Source organism: Emydura macquarii, unplaced genomic scaffold, assembly GCF_026122565.2.
Source record: "Emydura macquarii macquarii isolate MOO-44397 ecotype Brisbane River unplaced genomic scaffold, CSIRO-AGI_Emac_v2 contig_1230, whole genome shotgun sequence".
Lineage (NCBI taxonomy): Eukaryota > Metazoa > Chordata > Testudines > Chelidae > Emydura > Emydura macquarii.
In genome coordinates, this window is record NW_027131367.1 from 11,743,765 (window position 1) to 11,765,695 (window position 21,931).

The following is a 21,931-nucleotide window of genomic DNA, read 5'->3' on the forward strand; positions in this document are numbered from 1 at the left end:
GAAGGTATGTGTCACCATGCAGTGCTTATTAGTTACCATGGCTATTAAAAGGCTCTTGCCCCTTAGAGACACCACAGGGATAGTGAGAGCCACTTGCTTTCCATGCCCTTTAACTCAGGTACTTATCTCTATGGGATACTACCAGGTTACCTGGGAGACAGGTGGGGACCATGTGACATTATTGCCATGGTTACTAGAGGCCAGGGTGATACAGGTTTCCAGGCATATGGTAGAGACCTGTGAAGTCACGTGATATAGGTTGCTATGGTAACTGTCAGGCCTTTAATGCCAGCTGAGCTTAAAGAAAGAGCTAGCTGAGACCTGAGCTTTTCAGATGGGTTTTAAGCATTTACTTTGACCTCTCAGGCCCTCTTCCAAAGGGGGTTGCTTGGGACTTCAAAGTAGATGGAACAAAGCCTCAGAGAGTCTTCAACAGGACTCCTGCCCTGGCAGGAGGAGGAACTGGATGATCTAACAGGTCTTTCCTTTCTCTAATCCCTGTAATCCTATTTCTTGGATTGTTTTATGAGGAGACGGCGGGCTCACAGTCCAAACCCAGCTAGAGATGCCTATAACTGCGGAGGGTGGAATTCACACAGCTCTAAGGAAACAACGAGGAAGAGGCAGAAGAATATCAGAAACGTGGTACCTCCGCTGCCTGCTGCAAGAGGAGAGGGACGGAAGGAAGCCACATCAGCAGCAGAGGGTATCCTTCTCTTGCACGTCACCCGGGCTCCTAATGCTTTGCAAGAGAGAGCTGTTCTGCCATCTATTGCCTGGATTCCTGCTAGGGTCTGGATTCCCAGGATCTCCAGATTGGAGAGACAAACACTGAGGCTTATAACAAAATAAACTTGAATCAGAAGCATTAGCAAAAATGGATCCAGAAGAGAGGCTAGAAGTAGGTCTCTCCAAGCCCGGATCAGAACCAAACAGACATCCTTGGATTTCCTAAGGGCCTGCTGTGAACTGTAAAAGCAGACCTCAAACCAAAACAGATATGACCAACTTCTTTCGCCAGTTCCACACCACTTTTGTTTCAGGCTCAGAACCATGTCCCCTTCCTTCCCTTTTCCCAGTTGCTGCTCTAATGCACTGGACATTTTGAAGGAGCTGCATTTACTTCTATTTTCTCCATCAGTAGTGGATCTGAAGTAAAGAGTTTGTTAAAAAGAAATTGTCCCATGAATTTCCCCTCTTTCTGTTTACTATTGTCTGCAAACAGATCTCAATTCTCTCAAATTTAGTCATTATTTCGAATGATTCACCAAATAATACCAGCAAAAAATTCATGGTTTGCAGCTCATTCACAAGCAGATCGTTGTAAGTGACTGGGACGCACAATTCAAGCTGATTGGACAAGTCACATGGTGTGTTCCCCGGCTGGAGAAACATACTCAGGGTCTCTGTGCAACCACTCACAAATTATAAATTCAATATTCATTTTCTGTGACTATTCTGTGCTGTTTGCTTAAAAATCACCATGTCACAAATGCGCCTGCCAGAAAATGCCTTTGCTAGAATACTTGTGGAGCTCAAATACAGCAGAATATATATGTAAAAGATTGGCTGTGGTACATTTTTTTGTGGATTTTCCAGGTCTAGTGAAGAATATCCCAGCAGCAGGGCCAGCCTTGTGATTCAGGGGAACCCCAAAGCAACAGCACAGGTTGGGTAGGCATAGTTGCATACGTATTAAATAATAGAAGGTAAATTCTCAACCCTCTTTGATACTGACTATATGACCAAAAACATGTATTAGTGTACAGGGGGAAAAAGCAATAAGATTTAGCCCTTCTATGACATATTTTAATATAACAAAATATTTTACAAGCATCAACTAATGTTATACAGGACCTCTGAAGATGCACAGTTATATTCCCCATTTTACAGATGAGGAAACTGAGACACAGAGTTGTCCAAGATCAGGCAGTGAGTCAGTGGCTGGTCTGGAATTAGAAATCAGGAATGCCCATCTCCCTATCCCATGTTCAGACCACTAGACCAGCCTCTCACACCATCAGCACTTGGTAAAATTAAAGTGTAACCACCGCCCAGTATTTTTGGCAGCAAGACGGTGCTATCTGTCGAACCCCCAGTCAGGGAAACATCTCAGGATTACAGTGCTGACGGAAGTTATGGAAAGTTCCCACGTGAAGAAAAGCAACCAAAGTTTACACTGTATTTCCCAGAACAGACAGAGGCCACGCTGGCTCTTTCTGCGTACTCAATATATTCGTCATCCAGTAAGAGGCAGGAGGACTTCCTGGTTACAGAACTGGATTAGGACCCAGGAGGTCTGCGGCAGACTTTCCATGCAACTTTCTTGGGCAAGTCACTTCACCCCCCTGTGCCTCAGTCCACCCATTTGTAAATGGGAATTATACTTGATATACTAGATTATATTTAGTCCTGCCTTGAATGCAGGGGACTGGATGAGAAGACCTCTTCAGGCCCCTTCCCGATTCTCTGATTCCTTTGCCTGTCTTCTCTATTTACAACATAGCTCTTCAGGACGGGAATTGGCTCTTACTATACGTACGTCCAGCACCTAGCACAATGAGGTTCTGTTCTCAATTGGGTTCTCCCTCTGTGTGCGACTGTAATAGGACTAGTTAGTAAGAATAGCATCAACAGCAGTAACTGGTGTTAAGATGAATTTGAGGCATTTACTTCTAGATTTTAATTCCTTCCCTCCCCACCCCATCTATTTTTGTCTCCTGCCTCATAGGCTGCTGATCTAACAGGAAGAGAGAGATAAATGGCATGGTTAAATCTCCACCGCGACCCTGATATTTCCTGAGTAAATGTCTCTGAATGCAGAAACACCTCAGCTGCCCAATTTCCACCTTCTTCTCTAGAGACACCTCCAGCTACCCCTCAAGTTCTTGCACAAGCCCATGGGGAACCAACAAACCTTCCACTTGCTTCATTAGCTGAAGGGGCTGTGCTGGAAGGTACAGTACAGTACACACAAGAACATTGTGTTACGGCCCACAGGTCTAATAATGGTAACCCGGGCTTTGCCAATAGGGAATATAAAATGTAGATTACTCACTGACTCTGATTTCAACCTACTTTGGCTTTTTAGGTCCCACCTACCATACAATTGCAGGCCAATGTGGGGCAACAAATGCAACATGGTATGTTGTTGCTTTTTAAAAAAAATAAAACCAAACTGCGTCATAAGTCAAAGGACCCATATTAGAGTTTCTTCAGAGCTGTCACGCAGCACTCTTGTTATAACTCAAAATGGCTGAGTGCTGAAACCAAGTTTTCCTGTTCTAGTTTTTAAATAAATCCATTCCTGCATTTGCTTTCTTTAGATATTCAAGCGATTGGGTTTTACTAGCGGGAGGTTTGCAGACAGCTGATGTTACACTCAAAAACTCACCACAATTAAAAATGCACTTTCCATAAGAAGTCAAACAAGAAACCGATCAGAACCAACAAAACAATATGACTGACTATTGTGACCAATCAAGTGTACTGACTCCCTCACACGGGCTGTCCAGAGGGTTTCACTCTAGGATCTTTGACACCATAATACAGGTCACCACCAATTGAACTAAACGAATAATTCCATTCATTGGTAACAGTAACAGGTTATTTTCCCCTGTGGATCAGCCGCTAGTTGAGAAGACAATGTGTTGTGCAGGCATGCTATGCAGACAACAGCCTGAATTCCACATAGCAAGCTATAAGGAAAATGAAATTTGCAAAATATCCTGTGAAATATTTTCAAATAAATTGGGGTGGGGAGAAACAGTCTATTCAGACCTTCCTTAAAACAAAAACAAACAGAAGTTTATCTAGCACCTTATTCAGAATGAATTATTCGGTCTGATCCAGTGGCAAAAGAGTTGGGGTACTGAGTGCCTTGATATAATTTAGGACCTGTATATACTGTTATTCTGTTGGAGACCTGGTTATAATTGTTCAGCTACAAGGACAACATTTGGTCCTATGCTGTAGCCTAAACACCTATGGAAAAATTCTATAGGCTTTAATAGAAAATTATACCCTTTATAGAGATTTAAAAAAAACCAAAAACACTGATATCCTCTAGCAGGCATATAATTTTCGATAGGGTGATTTAAAAAAATAAACCACCTATAGAAAGGGTAATCACCCTATGAAATTTAATAGAAAGTTATATCCTTGCTATAAGATACATAAGGATGGTTAACAAAGTTATATAAAAGGATTTAGGATTATAGGATTTTTCCAAAGAGGTTTACACTATAAGGTTCTATAGGAATTACTCTAAAAACCTATTTTATTTCTACGGAACCCCATTGGTTTCATGGCTAAGTTCTACAGGACTTTTCCAGAAGCATACTTGTTTTAGTGGTGCCCCCCAAGAGCGTTGCTGTCTTGTTCAAGAAACATGGTCAAAGCTTGTTTAATGTGGCAAGAAGAAACAAGCATATCAGAGAGTAAGCAGCTTTTGTAGCGAAGATGGGACCTTAGTTTCGGTTCATTTCATTAGTCTGGTTCGTATTCGACTCATGCCGTCTCTGGGCCATCAATCTATTGTCAGCAGTTTGGGGAGTGTGAGCAGCTCCAAGTCGGCTTGGATGGAACCTGCTTCAGTATTACTTCACATTTTCTGATCGGGGTAAGACCATGAGGCTTTTTGAAATAAGTACAGCCACTGCGAGCAGAGGATATGAAGCTGCCACCACTCTGAGGCCACCGCAATATGCTATCCCCACCCAAGTGAAGCCGACAGAGGAAGGGAGCAAAGATCTCACGCTGGCCCATTCGCTTTAATGGCCTCACACCAGGAAGAGGTCCCAGATCTGAGACAGGAGAAGTGTAGGTATAGGTGCTGGAACTAGGGGTGCTGGGATTGCTGCCGCACCCCTTTGCTTGAAGTGGTTCCCACTATATACAGGGTTTACAGTTTGGATGCACGGGTCTCAGCACCCCTCACCCTGGTATAAAAATTGTTCCAGCACCTCTGAATTTAGGGTTTGATTCTGCTCTCCTTCACAAGGGCACAAATCAAATTTCCCCAGTGAAATCAAGGGAATTACATCAGTGGGGAAAAAAATACTAGTGAGAGCAGAATCGGATCCATTATCTCCTCCGATATCATAGCAGTTACCACGGTTTTAAAAAGAAGAGTATCCATAATTAATTCTCATCATCTCCTTAGAGTCAAGCACAAGATAAAACTCACACAACACACACACCTCCAGCAATGATAACCTACACAAATACTTCTCAGAGCTCAGAAAAGAAAGGAGGAAAAAACACAAGACAGACAACAGGAGGAGGAGGATCAACCATTCTTGCTGAGACACCAATTGAAAGAAGTGCCATGCATCTCCCACTCTTCCAGTGCTCGCTACCACAAATATTATATAGTTTAAAATAGATAATCATTACACCAGAAATGACCCCCTCTCTCTCTCTACTGCACACACACACACACACACACACACACACACAGATTTGTGATAAAAAAAAGTTTCCTGCCGCTGTTGCCATAGAGATTTCTTGGCTCAGCCAAGATTACCCAAATCAAATCTAAAATGGAAGAATTTAAGATTTTAATCAGACAAACACAGGGGAGGCCATGAGCATCAATTTGTGTACTAACTTGAATGGATCACCCCTCACTAACAGCACAGAGCCTGAAAAGTTGGAGAAGGGGGCGGGGTGGAAAAAAGGGGAGAGTTCAGACAGCTGAGTATTTACAGCAAGAATAAAAACATCCCTCTTACCCAGAGCTCAGCGGAAACTGGGAAAAGAGCATCAGACATATTCAGCCAGAACCCAGGTTTAAAAGGACCACAAACATCCTTGCTTCACTACCCTCTAGCATCTGGACTGGATTAGTTCTTAGTCGAGGTGAGAAGGCAGATGGGACAGGACAAGAGAAGCAGTGAGAAGACGGAGAAAGAAAAGGGAAGCATTGCCTTTCAGGAGGGTCAGAAGATGGAACAAAGGAAAGGAAAGGAAAGAATTATTTGTTTTTAAAGGCAGAAAATAAGGACCGACAAATTGGAGAGCTACTCCAGTGCTGAAGTGCTATACATTGCTCCAGCGCTAGCTCTGTGTGCTCTGCTGCACAGATCAAACCTGCCTCTCAGCAACAAGATCCTCATTAGTATCCCCACATATTGCTTCCTAAAACCACAAGAGAGGGCGAGCGGCCGGCTGCCCTCTCTGCCGCAAGCTAATAATTCTGGGTATGGAGCCACTGGAAGGATGTTCCAGCCAAGCCACAAAGCCCCAGTGAACAGTTCTGAGATTGACTAACATATAGATTACCCCCTCCCCCCGATCTCCCTCTCTCTGCCACACCCTCTCCCCAAAGTATTTCTCCTTCGGTTATATGGATGCAATAGTCGGTGCAACCCAGCAGACGGGGCACTGGGCTTGCAGCATGGGAAGCCTGGGGCCCAGTTTTGTTGCCCTGTTATCTTGCGCAAAGTGGGAGTACAGTGTGACCCACTCAGAACGGCAGCATTTTACCCTCACTGGCTGGCACTCACTTTGCGGTGGTGTACGAGACTAGACAAGGTGCAGGGCGACAGTAAATCCAGTCCCTGGGCTCTGTCCCCCATTCTGTCGCTGACCTGCAACGTGACATGGGGCAAGTCACTGTGCCTTTGTTTCCCATCTGTAAAATAGTGACGTGATTGTAACACACTTCGAGATCGATTGCTGAACAGTGCCAGTATTACTACCAATTAGCCCTAACTCAGGCAACAGCCCCTCTGTGGTAAGGGCCGCAGGGCCAGGACATACAGATCACATCCTGTTGCCACCTCTATCTCATCAGGAGAGCAGGATACATGCGTTAATTGACTGAGAAAACTTCTTGGAAATTAACAAACCAGCCTTTTCATTTAGATCCGATGGGCTCCAGGCCATGCTCCTGGCATCCTATCCAAGCCATCACCATGCTTCACGGGCCATTGCCTCCCTGCTGACCTTTCAAAGATAAGTGGTTTCATTTTCCCCCTCAAATGTCTTAAATTTCATCGCTGCTTCTACCTACTCTGCCAAGACAAGCCTCTTCCAGTGCCAGGTGTCAGACTGCAGGGGTCCTACCATCCCACCTGCAGATGGAGAGAGGTAAAATTAAGAGATGGGTGAGATCTTTCTTTAAAGGGGCAGGGCTTCTTGTCCTGTTTGCAACCACTGGAGCTGGCTTTTCAGCTTCAGTAGATTTTAGTCCTGTCTGTTTATTTCTCCTCTGGCATTTCGTTGTCAATCATTCCCATGATATTTCCAAGTCACTGCTTAGAAGTTAGTGACATTAGCTTAATAGCAGTGGTCATCTCCCCCTTCTTAAAATAACCTCCCAGGTGTTACTGGAAGAGTTACCTAAGCATCTTCAGGGCAGCACCCGAAGGACAATACTGACTACGCAGTAGAATCAATCTAGCTTAGGGGGTTGTATTGCTGCCCATCTCCTTCGTATGCAAGCAATTGCCACCAAAAACAGAGAATGTATCCCTTTAATGTCACCTCTAAGCGCATGACATTAGTCCCTAAGATCTCTTCCTGCCACCTCCATCTGCCTTCTATTAGCGTAACTTTCACCATCTCTTTCCCTCTTCGAACATCCCTTCCGACCAGGGCCTCTGCTTGTGCGTAACCATTTAACAATAATCATTTATAGTCAGGTATGTTTCCTTCCCTCCTCTGCTGCCCCCCCCCCCCAAAAAAAAAAATTTTTTTTCAAGCATATAAGGGGGGGAAATACTTGTTTGAATCCGTTCCTCAGAAGAGCCTGTTGCTAGCCTAACCTCTGTCAGGAATCAGGGCCTGCAGCACAGCCAGTCTCTGGGCAACCTAATGAGTGCAGCTGGGCTACAGGAGGCTGCCTGGTTGGCTACCACTGCCTGACTGGGAGAGGAGTCAGCAGACAAGCACCAGCCTTTTGGCAGCTGCTCAAAGCATTCGCCCATGGCCGCGAAAGCGCCTGCTTGTTCCAGCCCTGCTCCTGCCCTGCCTCGCTCCCAGTAACACAGCTCCGCCGCCTGACTTTGGCTCAGACATCCGGCCTCTGACTCCAGTCCTGACCCTCGGCTCGGATCCCGACTCCCACTCCAGCCACCATCCTGGTGTCTGACAACAGCCACCTCCTAGCCTGCGGAGCTGGCCTTGCGGGAGGGAAAACCCAACCTGTCACATCACCGGCTGTTTCCAGCACGGCCTTGAAACGGTCTTTTCGCCACATCTTTCACATTTGCTCCCCACCCAAATTCAACCACAAATCCAGCAACCTGGAGTAAACTCATTGGTCTGGCTGTCTTGCTTGACACGGCCCCAGCTTCAGCTATGGCACTGAGCTAAAGTAAACCTTACTGGAATCGTGCTTGCAGGCTGGGTTTCCAAAGCTCATCCTCTACGCAAACACAGCACAACGGGCAGCGGCGAGGGTGGAGTGTGTTTTAAATGTGATGCTGGCAGAGCAGGGGCCTGCACATGCCTCGGGGTCTCCCTGTGCCAGCTGAACGCTGACGAATCCGTAGCTGGAATCAGGCTGGCTCACCCGCGTGTTAGGGTTATAAGAGAAGGTGTCTGGACTTTATTGAATGCTTCTGAGTTGCTGCATGTGTTAATCTCACTTATAGCCTCTATAAGCCATGGTGTAAGGTAATATCTGAGCAGTGCTGTGCCGAGGGTTCTCCGATGCCTGGGGGCCAAGCCTACATTTGTGGGCCTCCCTTCTCCCCCTCCCACCCCGGCAGGGCAGGAGGGGTCCCTGCACCCCTCCCCCCCCAGCTGCCCCGGGGAGGGAGGTCTGTACCTGCGCGGGGGGAAGGGGCGTGAGGCGCTGGGAGGGGGCGCAAATGGAGGCTTGTCTCCACCCCCCGCCCCACACTTACCCGCTGCGTGGTGCCTGCCTCTCCCAGCGCCGGCTCAGATGGGGTGGCCACACACCCCCGGACTGAGGAGAGGGGCTGGGCAGGTCCTTCACAATGGGCGGGTGGGGGAAGGTGCTGAGGGACACCCCTCAGAGCCTCCTGCGCCCCTGCCCGTCATGAAGGGCCGACCTGGCGTGACCTTCTCCTCCCTGCACTTACCCACCGGCTCCAGCCCCATAGCCTGGCGCCAGCTTAGACAGGACAGCTTCCCCCGGCCCCTGGGCTGCGGGGGAGGTGCCGGGCCGGCTCTTCACAATACACAGGGGAAGGGGCTGAGGGGCACCCCTGAGTGCCTCCTGTGTCCCCCATCTCCTGCGCATCCTGGAGGGCCAGCCCAGCACCCGCCACATGCCGGCACCCGGGAGCCTGGCCCCCCTCTCAGTACGCCACTGTATTCAAGCATTTGTATTGTAAGCCTCTGTGACTGTGTAAGTCACCAGACAGGAGAGAGACATTAAACAGTGTAAAGTTCTGGTCTTCACCAGAATGTGTTACATCCTGGCCAACAAGCAAAGCCCAACATTAAAAGAGAACAAAAGACTTTGTAGCTCTTCTCTTCCCTCCCATGAAAAGGGGTCATGTAAGTGAATTCCTCCCATTAGCTGAATTTGCAGCTCAGAGCATGAGGGGAAAGGAATAAAAACCCCTAACAAGAAGGAATTGTGCTGCACATCTATACTGCTGGCACTCTAGGGAGCAAGGTTTTCTAAGCATAAACAAGGGATCCCCAGCTGGTTAGCTCGGGTTAGCCCAAAAGAACATACAGAGCTTGCTTCTTATAGAAGATTCTATTACCTTTTGAAACTTAAAATTGTAACTCATTTCTGTATGTAAGTTTACTTGCGTTAACCTTATAAATAACTCATTTCCTTTTTAATAAATCTTTAGATAGTTTGTTATGGATTGAATACAAGCATTGTCTCTGGTGTAAGATTTAAGGTATAACTGACATGGGGTAAGTTCCCGTTCTTAGGGACTAGGAGTAATCCGAATTGTGCTGTGATTCTTGGAGGAAGGGACTATCTATCACAAAGGTAGGCGTACCTGTGTGGCAAGACAGACTGGCATGCCCTAGGAGGCTGTGACTCCACGCTAGGGCTGTTACAACGCCGGAGGAGTTTACATTTGATAATTGACTGCTGAAATCTCGGTATAGAACTCACAACCAATTCGGAGTTTGTGCCCTGGCTCTTAACAGTCTGCCCTGGGGTTGTGCTCACGTTCTTGAGCCACTGCAGGACAGCTTGACAATCCTCTCACCATGATTTAAGACTTATGGGAACGTCAGAGGCTGGTGACCTCTGCTGAAGATTCTGGGACAAAACAAGACAAGCAACCCGGCTGAAGTGCTGGTGGTTTAGCGGGACCCATCATTGTTCAGAGAGGTGTTAGAGAGAAGCAGTTCTGGGACGTTGGAACTGCTCTGGTTCCCATTAAGGAGGAGACTCCAAGTTTTTCGGCGATGTCACACGTCAAGCCCAGGAATGTAAAGTTTGAGAAATTCCAACATAAGGAAACTTTGAAGGGAAAGAAATATTGGCCTCAAGGAATTCCATTGCATGAGCTAACTATGTCTGGAATAATGGAATGAATCATCTACCAACCTCAGAATAGCTATTGGGGGGGGTGGGGACTGAGTGCCTCATGGGACTAGTAGTAGACTACAGAGCATCTCTCTTCTAGGGGGACGGTTTGAGTCCAGCTCAGCTCAGTAGCAACTCAACTTTGCTGCCATCTGTCAGCTGGCCGATGTGAAACGAGCTGCGAGTCTTGGTCCAAACGCACTGGTCTCCACATTGCAATCCCTACTAGTTAGCACCCTGCCTGGCACATTAAGTAGGCAGCCCAAAGATTGGCTCTGAGGACTGAATTATTCTCTCACTCCTAGAAGTGATCTCCCCAGGGTAGGGTTGAGGAATACTTGTAGGTCAGAATATGTGGAAGCTAGCATGATTGCTGCTGAAGCTGCACCGGTTCTGTTGACAAAGAGGATTTTGTTCTCCAGGACTGTAAGCACAAAACCTTTCATCAGCCTTAAATTCACACGCACTCATCTGCTCAGCCAGCCCTCCCACAGTAAACTAAGCTAAGGCTCCTTCTCTCCCTCCCCCCTCCCGCCCCCCCCCGTGCATCCATTGGACATGGAAACCTCACACAAACTCTTAACTAACCTCTAGAGAAGCTCCATCATCAAGCCCTTGCAAAGAAAAGAGTTGGGTTCAGATCCAAATTGGGGGTCACAGGGACACTGCAATGTATTATCTCCAAAACCCCCTGCACCATCAGTGTCTGATCTTTGGCGCCAAGGGAACTTGGGCTGGATGTACGTTTGAGCAATGATCTTCCCAATTCCTTACTGAGCCTTCAGAGTCTTTATTCAAAGCCAGGCCTTCCAATGCAGAGACTTAAGCATCACACACTGGTGCCAGGGTCAGCCAAAGTGCGGCCCGCATGTCCACGGAGATCGACAGTGCAGCCCACTGCCTGACCATTTAAACATGGAGGGGTGGCCTGAAGAGACAACAGGCCCTATTGTGAGCTGGGCAACTGACCTCACAAGCTGAGGCCTTGTTGTTTCGGCAAGGCTGCTCCGCCTTATTAGGAGAACTAAACACATGCAATCTAAATGTGGCTCCGAGGCTCACTGTCATTGCCAATACAGCCCTCAGCCAGGAGGAGTCTGGCTACCATTGCTCTAGGCTGAGAACAATTGGCCTTGAGTTTTGGTCTGTGTGTGGGGGAGAGGGAAGAAACACCAGCTTGTGTCCCTGATTAAAGACCAAGAAGAACCTCTCTGCACGCCACGCAGAACCACTGCGGGACAAATCCTTCCAGCTTATTAATCATCCTACCCCAAAACTGGAAGGCGTTTGCAATTACATCACTGGCAGCCTGTGCCCTAAATCTCTCCTAATGTCACACCGCAAACTTGCTCTGTCCCCAATTGCACACAACGTTCTCCTTTCTTGACTCTCTGCCATTGAGGGTTCGGAGAAGCATGTGTTGAACTTGATGTTAGGTTGCTCAAAGCCATGCAGACGTACCAGCCACTGCTTCTCGCTTCCAGGGGCTCCCTGGCTTTTTAGAGTGCATTCTCCCCTGTTCTTTTGGGATCTTGAACGATAAGCACGTGCCCCACATGCTCCTCTATCTCCCCCTTTCATTCCATTCTTTGTGACTGTGCCCCTGTACCTCTCTGCCCCAACCTCCCCATCCCCCTTGAGCCTCTGTCTTTCTTTCTCTCTCTCTTGCTGCGTCTGTGTGTGGGTGTATTTGGAAACGAGATCTTTCCAGCTGAACTGCAAAATGAAACGCAGAGATCACAACTCCTTGAATAGATTCATCACACACACCCCAACTCCATTCTGTCCCAAATGTAAAATAATATTAATGGAAAACCAAGACAATAATAAAAAAAACAGAGCTAGAAAACAAGGATATTAAAAATACAAGGAACTGAATGCACTCAGAGTGTGCTTGGGGGAGGGGGGGGGGGGGAAGAGGGGGAACCAGTTAGATTTGTCCTTCTATAGCAAGCAGTGTTATGATTTGGAGACAGATTTTCATCTTGCTGTAACTTGCTCATCCATTTTTAAGATTGCAATCTGCAGTCAGAAAGAACTGAAGACCCAATTTTGTGGACCTACAGAAACAGGAGGTGACAACTGTTTGAACATCCACTTGAAGACAGATTCCATTTACAGGGACAAGAGCAGACAATTCAAGGTACCCTGGATAGTTCTAGTGCTCTTATGTTGTTTCAGGGCTGGTACAAGGCAAACCTTCCCACACTACTATCAAAAGCAATTTCTTAGCAAGGAGGGCCTTTGATCATTCACAATTGTTTTTAATACTTACCTCACCTCGGGTGTTGGGAAGATTAATCAGTTAATGTTTGTACAGTGCTTTGAATATGTAAAATGCTATATGAAGCGCTATGTATTCCTTGGGTGTATCACATTAGCGTTACATACCCAGAGGTGGCAAGGATACTAAAAGAGAAAGGGATATGGCACATTCCACCTTAAGGGAAGAGGTTACAGGAAGAACAGTGATGATAAAACAAAAGCCTCCTAGCAAAAACTGTCACCATAGCAACATCTAATAAAAGGTAACTGAATGCACCCAGCGAAGTGGAAATGGATTGGAGTTAAACAGGAAATGCAAGTGAAAGGTGATCATGTGTCAGAAGGTTATTGATCCCCTCTCGCCAAACTAAGGGAGTCTAACTCGCCTTCCCGCCAATGGACTGTCTTTCAGAGGCTGTTAATTGCACCAGGGAGCGGTGCTTATCTGAGGCCTTTGGAACTCACTGCACACGTGCCTTTATTTATGCCTTGGCTGATGGAGAGCCGGAGAGATGAAGGGAAACATGCGACTCCCCACGTTGCCCGTGGAAATGAACAGTAATGACGTGCTTACAAAAGGGTGAAGAAATCAAGATTCACACCCACATTCTGCTGGCTCTGGCCTTTCTCCCCTCTCAAGGCAGTGACACCCGCAGATCAAATCAGGCTCAAATGAAGGCCCCATTGGCAGTGTCTCAGAGGCTAGTCAGCCACTCCCATGGCCCAAGAGCCACCTCTGCTTTGTGCACAGTGGAGCAGATTGCCCTTGCGTCAGAGGTGTGGCAGTTTGGTTCAGGAGGGAGTATTGCCTGCTGGGATCTGTTGTCTCCAGGGGCCACACCTCCATAGCTGAGACGGGGGATTGCCAGAGGACATACATTAGCCCATCACATGCAAACACAAGAGGCTTAATCAGTTTTCGGCACTTGCAGTTCAGAGTCGAGTATGTTCAGCAAACGATAGCTGCGAGGACCTCGTGTGCGCCATTGACTGACAGCCTGTTCCAAAGCACATTGAAATCAGAAAGGGTCTTCCTATTCCCACTGAGCTTTCCACAGAAACATAGGAATTCCTACACTGGGTTGGACGTCTGGTCCGTCTTCTCCAGTATCCTGTCTCTGATGCTTCAAAAAAGGACCTGGAAACCTCACAGGAGTCAGATGTGGGGTAACCCACCCGCCCATGAAGCTCTCATTCTAATCCCTAATAGAGATTGAATGACACTCCCCCAGGGCCTGACACAAATCTCCTGCCATAGGAGCAGAGTCCTTTGAAAACTCAAACTACATTCCACATTGGCAGCTGAACTGATCTCTCTTAAAAAACACTGGTGGGTTCCCCCTGCTCCCTAACATGCCTGCAAACTCTCATTGCTACCGGCTCCTAACACAACAATCCACACCTGGATCTCAGACCAACCCAGACAATCCTGGGAGGTAGTAAGTGTCACCGATTCCCAGGTGAAGCACGGTGGTCAGCACTTAGCAGGAGGGGTGTCAGAAAGTGTGTGGGTACGTGGGGACAACCCCCTTAACTGGGGGCTTTATTAAAGAGAGAAGTGATGCAGGCAGACAGTCCTCCCAGAAGGGTTTCCCTTTTCTTGCGTGCAGCCAGTCTGGTCCTGTGAAACGCATACAACCCTCTGCCAAATGCCCCTTGCTCTTTAAATCCTGCATTTTGTTGTTTCCATATGGCCATTCCCCACCTTGGGCTCGTACGCCAGTGAGAGCTTTTTCTGTGCTATGCCCCAGAAAGAATGGTTTTAATCATGAAAATCCAAAACCAAAACAAAATAGCGCCAGCCGCCCCCACACCACGCTTCCTCCATGCTGGCTCTGGAACGGCAAAGCCTCTTTCGGGTACGTACGTAGAAGGCCAGCAGCACACGCGATCTCTTGGCAAAGGCAGGGGAGCAGATAAGCTTTCCCCCATCACACCCAATAAAATGGCACAGGGCTTAAATTGCACAGCTTTAAATGCACCATGGCAGAAAACGCCATTTCCATTCTGCCTTGGAGAGAGAAAATAAAAAAAGGAAGATTTCTTATGAAAGACAAAAGGAGACTGCATCCAGAGATCCAGTAGGAAGCGTCTAGAAAAGGCAACAAACCTTCCCTTTGGATCTTTTCCCATATTTATTAAAGTCGCTTTCGTCAGAATGAAGGAAACAACATCCATGGTCTTTAAACAGATACTGCTAAGACAGCAGACCACTCTCCCCTTCCCTCTACCGCTACCACTTCTCAGTGTGTGATCAGCAGGATACAGGAGCACAAAGAGTTAATCCTTCCTCAAGCTAACAACCCACAGTTGTTACCACACTCCTTTACAGATGGCAGAAAGAGATCAAAATGTGCACGGAGGATTCCACTTTGAACAGGGCGACCCAGGAAGGGACTGGATGAGGTAAGATGGCAGGGGAGAGACAGTTGTTAGCAGATGGCAAATCCCAGGAAAGGCTCCGAGTGGGGAATGCAGGGACATGAGCAGCTGGGGAATTCCCCCAAGAAAAGAGCACAGGGCCTTAGAATAGGGATGCAAGAGCGCTAGCAGACGGGGAGGTGCGGAATTCCAGGAAGGGGCATGGAAGGGTTACAAGTTGCTGCTCAGACAGAGAGATTTGGAGTTTGGGGCTCGCCCCCGCCCCCCGCTTTGAGGAGACTAGGTCAGGTTTCCATTTTATTAGCAGCTGATGAGATTTAATGCAGAAAGTAGAGCAGAATAGAAAGCTCGTGCTATTGCAAGAGACAGAAGCCTGCACGAAGGGGCTTGGAGTGGGGAGAACAAAGAAGGGTGAGGTGAGGGAGCGAAGGGGTGTGTCTAAGCTCCCTGGTGACCACCACATCTAGCAGAGCAGTCCCTCCTCGGAGATAGCACATGAGAATTTTTTTACCGCAAGCATATAAACAACATGGGTCAAGTACTCCTCTGCAGGGGGTCAGTTGCCGTGCAGAACCTGCATTTCTGCCCACGCCCACAGCGAACTGTCCAGCAAAGAACCTGCAGGCAGGCACAAAGGTCTCTAGCTGGCGATCCCCACTGCCAGTCAGGAGCTGAGCTGGTCGGAAGACGGCAATTGCATTACACAGCAACTTCCCAGGTTTCAGAGTTCGTTTTCATTCTGCCCTGGAATGAACATAAAACCCTTCACAAAAAAGGAACCGTGTCAGAAAGGGTGTCTGTGTCCCTCTGCATCCTAGTGGTAAGAGCACTGATCTGGAAGACCCAGGTTCAAGTCCTTGCTCTGCCCAAGACAAACCAGTTTCTCCACCCCAAATCAGGCACTGCAAGGACCTGAACCTACATCTCCCACACCCTAGGCCAGTAACCCCCCTAGCTACCCAGATGTAGGGTCCCTCTCTCCTTTCCCTGACTCAAAAAAACCCTTTTTTGATAAGGTCAGCACTGAAATGAAATGTCCCCGCAAAACGTTTCGGCTTCGACAAAACCTTTGGTGAAAACGTTCCTGCCGGCTCTAGCTGGGAAGCGCTGCAAAAAGCTTTTAGCAATTAAAGGGCCTGATCCTGAGAGATCCTGAGCATCCACAACTTCTACTGAGATCATGCAAGATGCGGAATGGCCTCAGTTCTCAAGAACTTCTGAAGTCACTGGGGGGGTTCTATGTGCTCGACAGCTCCCAGGATCAGGCAATTGAAATATAGACACCCCCCTCTTAACTGGTAACCCTGAATTCTTTACCACCCTGAGTGGTTAAACCGTATTCACTTTAACTTGGAATTCCCTACCCTATCAGTTGTAGCACAGCAACATGTCCCATTTTTCAGGTGAACTCCATGACCTGTGACATCCCTGCAGAGCAAGATCCTCTGGGTCATCACGGAACAGGAGCGCAGCACAGACAATGGCAGTGCAGATTTCCCAACAAAGCCTTGCCAGGATTGCTTGTAGAGGACGAGACATCATTTGTCCTCACCAGATGCCGCTATCACAGAGATTCTTACAAGTTCTATTTAACTGAAGTCATAGGCAGTTAGATCTTGGGAGAATGGCTTTGTTAGTCGGGATGTAGTTCTTTTCGGATGCTGTTGCTTTATATACAAGCAAAATAGCCTCATTGCGTCAATAACTCTGACCAAAATCATTTCCCAGGTGTGGCGTTGCTGCCTAATGGACATACCCCCCCAAACAAAAACATCAAGTGGAATCAAATGTTACAAGGGAGTGAAGGGAGTTCAGCCTCCACTGGCTCATTCAGTTATGGGTGTCTCTGTTGGGATTGCCAACAAGGTTTCCGGCCATGAGGAAAAGGACTGAGATCACCTAACTCAATTCATACAGGTTCTCAACCTTGGGGCCACGAACAGGTGTCAGAGATTGGTGGCCACTCACATTACTGCAGGAAACGGGAGCCTCACACAGAAGCCTCCAGTTGCTACCGATCTGGGCTGCACTTGAACCACGGAGCGAGCGCCGAAAGCCTCCATCTGCCCATCCCAGTAACAATCCCCCGCACCGTGTCAGTCCCCCGTTTCTTTCAGGAACAAGCCATCCAGTGAAGGTTCTACATGACAGGTTATGCAGAAGAGATTTCCAGGATTTGTGGCACAAACCCATACCAAGGACCACATACGGTCAGATTTACAAATGGCTGGAGCTCAGCTCTTTGTTGAAGAAACTGGGATTTTGACCCTCGAGTTTGTGATGAATCTCTGAAGAGCTTCAAAATGATCCGGAATAGAATATGACCCTACGTCTCTGTCCCTAGATAGATTTGTGTTCCTTCAGCATGAGATAAGTCAATAACCAGGTATAGTAGCAGTTAGAAGTCAGATATTAATTTAATTTTACCCCTGCCTGCCTGCCCAAATAGGCATTAATTCAGCAGAGCACGAGAGCTAGATAATTCTTCATTCTCCCTGGGATTTCTATTTTCTCCAGTTAAAGCGGAATCATTGCATCGCATAGCTAGAGATCCCCACACTTGGAGGGCACCAAGATACCCTGAGATGGAAGAAGGCTGAATCAAGACTACATATATGCAGTAACTTGTAGACATCTCTGTTGAGAGGAAGCTGAAAGGGGAAAAAAAGCACAGAAGCTTAGATCCTATACAGGCATCATACCCCAACACACGGGGACCTTTATGGATAGTCCCACTCAGAAAAGACGAAGATACCCTTTGGCCTTCAATGTGGGGTAAGGAGGAGAAGAGCATATTTCATTCATCTTTAGGGGCACTGATCCTCGAGAAACCGAGGGACTGGCAATAACCAAATGCAGAGTTAGGAACTACCTTGAATAAGAGCAGTCCCATTCCATGGGCAAGGCTTTGCAAACTATTTTAAATTGCTATGGGCCTGATGCCAGGAGCTGTCAAGCACCCTCAACGTCCATTTAAGTCAATGTTCAGCAACTCACAGGATCAGGCCCTATATGCAAGAAGCTAGAATACTTACCTGGTCCTGGAATGCAGTCAAACCTTCTGGTAACACCTGTAAATAGCCCCACACTCTGCCTGGGCTGGGCTGGGGCTCGGAAGGAAGAGGACAACCCAAGGCTCAGTCAACGCCCGTTATATCCCAACATCTGCCCCATATATTTACACACCTCCCCTATGATCCAGCTGCCCCTTGGTTTCTGCTATTGGCATTTTTACCTCTAGGTGAGCACAAGAGGAAAGGAAGAGGAAGAGGAAAAAAGTCTAGTGGACTAAAAATTATTAGGAAATATGTTCAATTCAGACAAAATCGGAATGATTGGGGAGCGAACAGGTAGAGCTGAGACACTATTGCACTACACGGTTGTCCATTTCCACCTCTCTCTGTCTGAGAAAAGATCATGAACTCCTCAGGTGATATTAAAATCACAAATTTCTGTGCACAATGCCCTGCCTCCACGCCCATGCGCGTGCCTCTATTTCAAGAGTTCACAAGCAATCCACTAGGGAAATACATGCCATGTTGGTTAGTTACCGCAGATGCATATTTGTTCTGCTCACTGATCAGCTGATGTGCCATAAGTAGCTAACACACACACAGTATATACGACCCTATTTTAGAGACGAAGATCAAGCCTGAAATTTGCTTTCAGCAAATATTCAATCTTTAAAACGTGCTTTTTTGGTATTCACACTAATGGAGCTTGTTTGCTAGAAGGTTTGTAGACACCATGTATGAAAAGGGTCCTAAAGCCTGATCAATTGAGATTCACTTGCTTACATATACGAATAAGTCATAGGAATTTTCCCCCTCCTTTTTTCTTAGCACTCGGTCAAATTCACGAGAGTCCAATCAAAATTTGCTTGCAAAACAGAACAGATATGCAAGGACATCCCTCCCCCCCCCCTTTAGCTGTAGCTAAAGGCCAAACTCATGTAGGAATCTGTCTAAGTCAAGTCAAGACTCAGCAGCACTCCAGTTGGGAAGGGAAGGGCTGGTCTGCCCTCTGTGTCACAATGGGCCAGAAGATGCTCCAGCCACTCTGGGCCACAACTAGCCAGAAAATTCTGACCACTTTAGGCCACAGTCATCCCAAAAATCCCTTCATCCCAATGTGATGGGTTCTCTTCAGCCAGCCTCATGCACCATAAACCCATGATCCAGGGACAGGCTCCCAGGGAGGGGTGTTTCTAGTTTATGCTTTATTCCCTGAGTGAAGCAGGGGCCTCTCCCTCAGGGGCTGTCCATAAATGATGTAATGCATGGTGGGGGGGTCCTTAATTTTGCATTTGTTTCAGTGTTACAAGGGGGAGTGGATCTAGGGGGGCAGGGGGATCACAAAAAATGTGTTACATAATTTATGGACAGCCCCTTATTCCCGCTTTTAGGCAATGAGAGCAGGGATGTCCCCTCTGGTGGTAAAGAGAGAATTCAGGGGCCACTATACATAGCTTACATAGCTGCTAGAGCATTACCAGCCCAGGCTGTGTCAGAAGAACCGCGATACTGGTTCAGACCAATGGTGCTTCTAGCCCAGTATTCCATCTCTGACACTGGCCAGCAGCCGGATGCTTTGCAGGGAATGAACAGAACTGGGCCATTTATTGAGTGATCCGTCCCCTCTCATCCAGTCTCAGCTTCTGGCAGTTGGAGGTTTAGGGACACCCGAAGCATGGGGTTGCGTCCCCAACCATCTTGGCTAAAAGCCATTGATGGATCTATCCTCCATGAACGTATCTAATTATTTTTTTAACTCAGTTATACTTTTGGCTTTCACAACATCCCCTGACAATGAGTTCCACAGGTTGGCCGTGTGCTGTGTGAAGAAGTGCTTCTTCTTCTTTGTTTTAAACCTGCTGAGTATTAATGTTTATCGGGTGACCCATGGGTCCTGTGTTATGTCAAGGGGAAATAACACTTCCCTAGTCACTTTATAGACCTCTATCAGATCCTCCCCTTAGCTGTCTCTTTTCTAAATTGAACAGTCCCAGTCTCCTTAATCTCTCCTCATATGGAAGCTGTTCCATACCCCTAATCATTTTTGTTGCCCTTCTCTGCACCTTTCTCAATTCTAATATATCTTTTCCGAGATGAGGCAACCAGAACTGCACACAGTATTCAAGGTGTGGGCGTACCAGGTACGTATAGAGTGGCATTATGATATTTTCTGTCTTATTTTCTATCCCTTTCCTAATGCTTCCTAACATTTGGTTAGCTTTTTTGACTGCCCCTGCACATTGAGCGGATGATTTCAGAGAACTACCCGCAATGACTCCATGATCTCTTTCTTGAGTGGGAACAGCTAATTTAGATCCCATCATTTTGCACTGCTTGTTGTGATTATTTCTTCTAATGTGCACTACTTTGCACTTAACACTGAATTTCATCTGCCATTTTGCCACCCAGTCACTTAATTTAGTGAGATCCCTTTGTAACTCTTCACAGCCCGCTTTGGGCTTAATTGTCTTGATTAATTTTGTATCATCTGCACATTTTGCTACCTCACTGTTCACCCTTTTTTCCATATCCTCCATTGTGAAAACTGATAGTAAACAAAGGATAGGAATAAACTATCTTTTAACTAGTTACTCATCCATAGGCAACCTTCCCTTTTATCCCATGATTGCTTAGTTTCCTTAACAGCCAGCTTTTGGCGAGGGAGCTCATCAAAGGCTCTCCGAAAGGCCAAGTGCACTATATTGACTAGATCGCCCTTGTCCACATGCTTGTTGACACTCGCAAAGAATTCTAGTTCTGGCTCTTTGACCACTTTATGTGGTGGTTGAAGATGCCCTGGCACTCTCGCAGCAAGACGTCACCATTTTCACAGAGCAAATGGCTGGGCTGGTCAAAATTTATTCCTCAAATCATTTTCCTGAGTGGAAAATGGCTTTTTGACCCAAATGAAAACTTCCACAGGAAGTTCTCATTTTGCTCAAAAAATTACTTGTTTTTTTGTCAAGAGAGACTGGAAACTGAAAACCAAACAATTTCAGGAAAAATTGAAGGGATGGGTGGAAGTATATATATATTTGTTAGTGCAAATTCAAAACATATTTTTTTAAAAAGATTTTTTAAAAATGGAAACATTTTTAGTTTTTCATCCTAAAACCAAAACAGTTTTGTGAGAAAACAAACACAGAACAAAAACAAATCTTTGAGATTTTCCCATGCGAAATAGCTGGTATTTTCCCAACCTGCTCTTAACAACGAAACCTGCTGAAGCACAGTTTAAATAGAGCAGAGCCCATAGCCTGGTTCGGCCAATCAACATAAAACATGGCTTTGAAACCTGTTTAGAACAAATCGGCTCCATCTAAAAGAGCCAGGCAGACTATCCTGGGTCACGGCCGTGTTTCAGTTCTGCAGCAGCTCACTTGCTAAACATAGTGGCTTGTCCTGCACAGATAGGGCCGTGGGATGTTACTTTCTGTGGCCTGGCCAAATCCCAACTTGGTTAATTACATTCTGCCTCTCTAAGATCCCCCTGAAGTGTCATTTGGAGACTGTTCTTCATTTCCACTCCTAAGAAAACCACAAAAAAACTTGTCTATAGCATTGCTGCTTCAGAGCAGCTGCTACGTTTCAATGGAGAGCGTGCATGCGCATGTTTTTAGTTATATGCGCACCCTTTCTCTCCCATCACTGAAATGTGGCAGCTCTTCTGAATCACTACCACACGCATATATAGGAACTCTTTTATAATCAAGCTATTTTTCCTCCTCACCCTTCAGAAAACTTCATTCTTGGTGAGAGCCATTGGGGGGGCCTTGGATCCTGGCTGCGG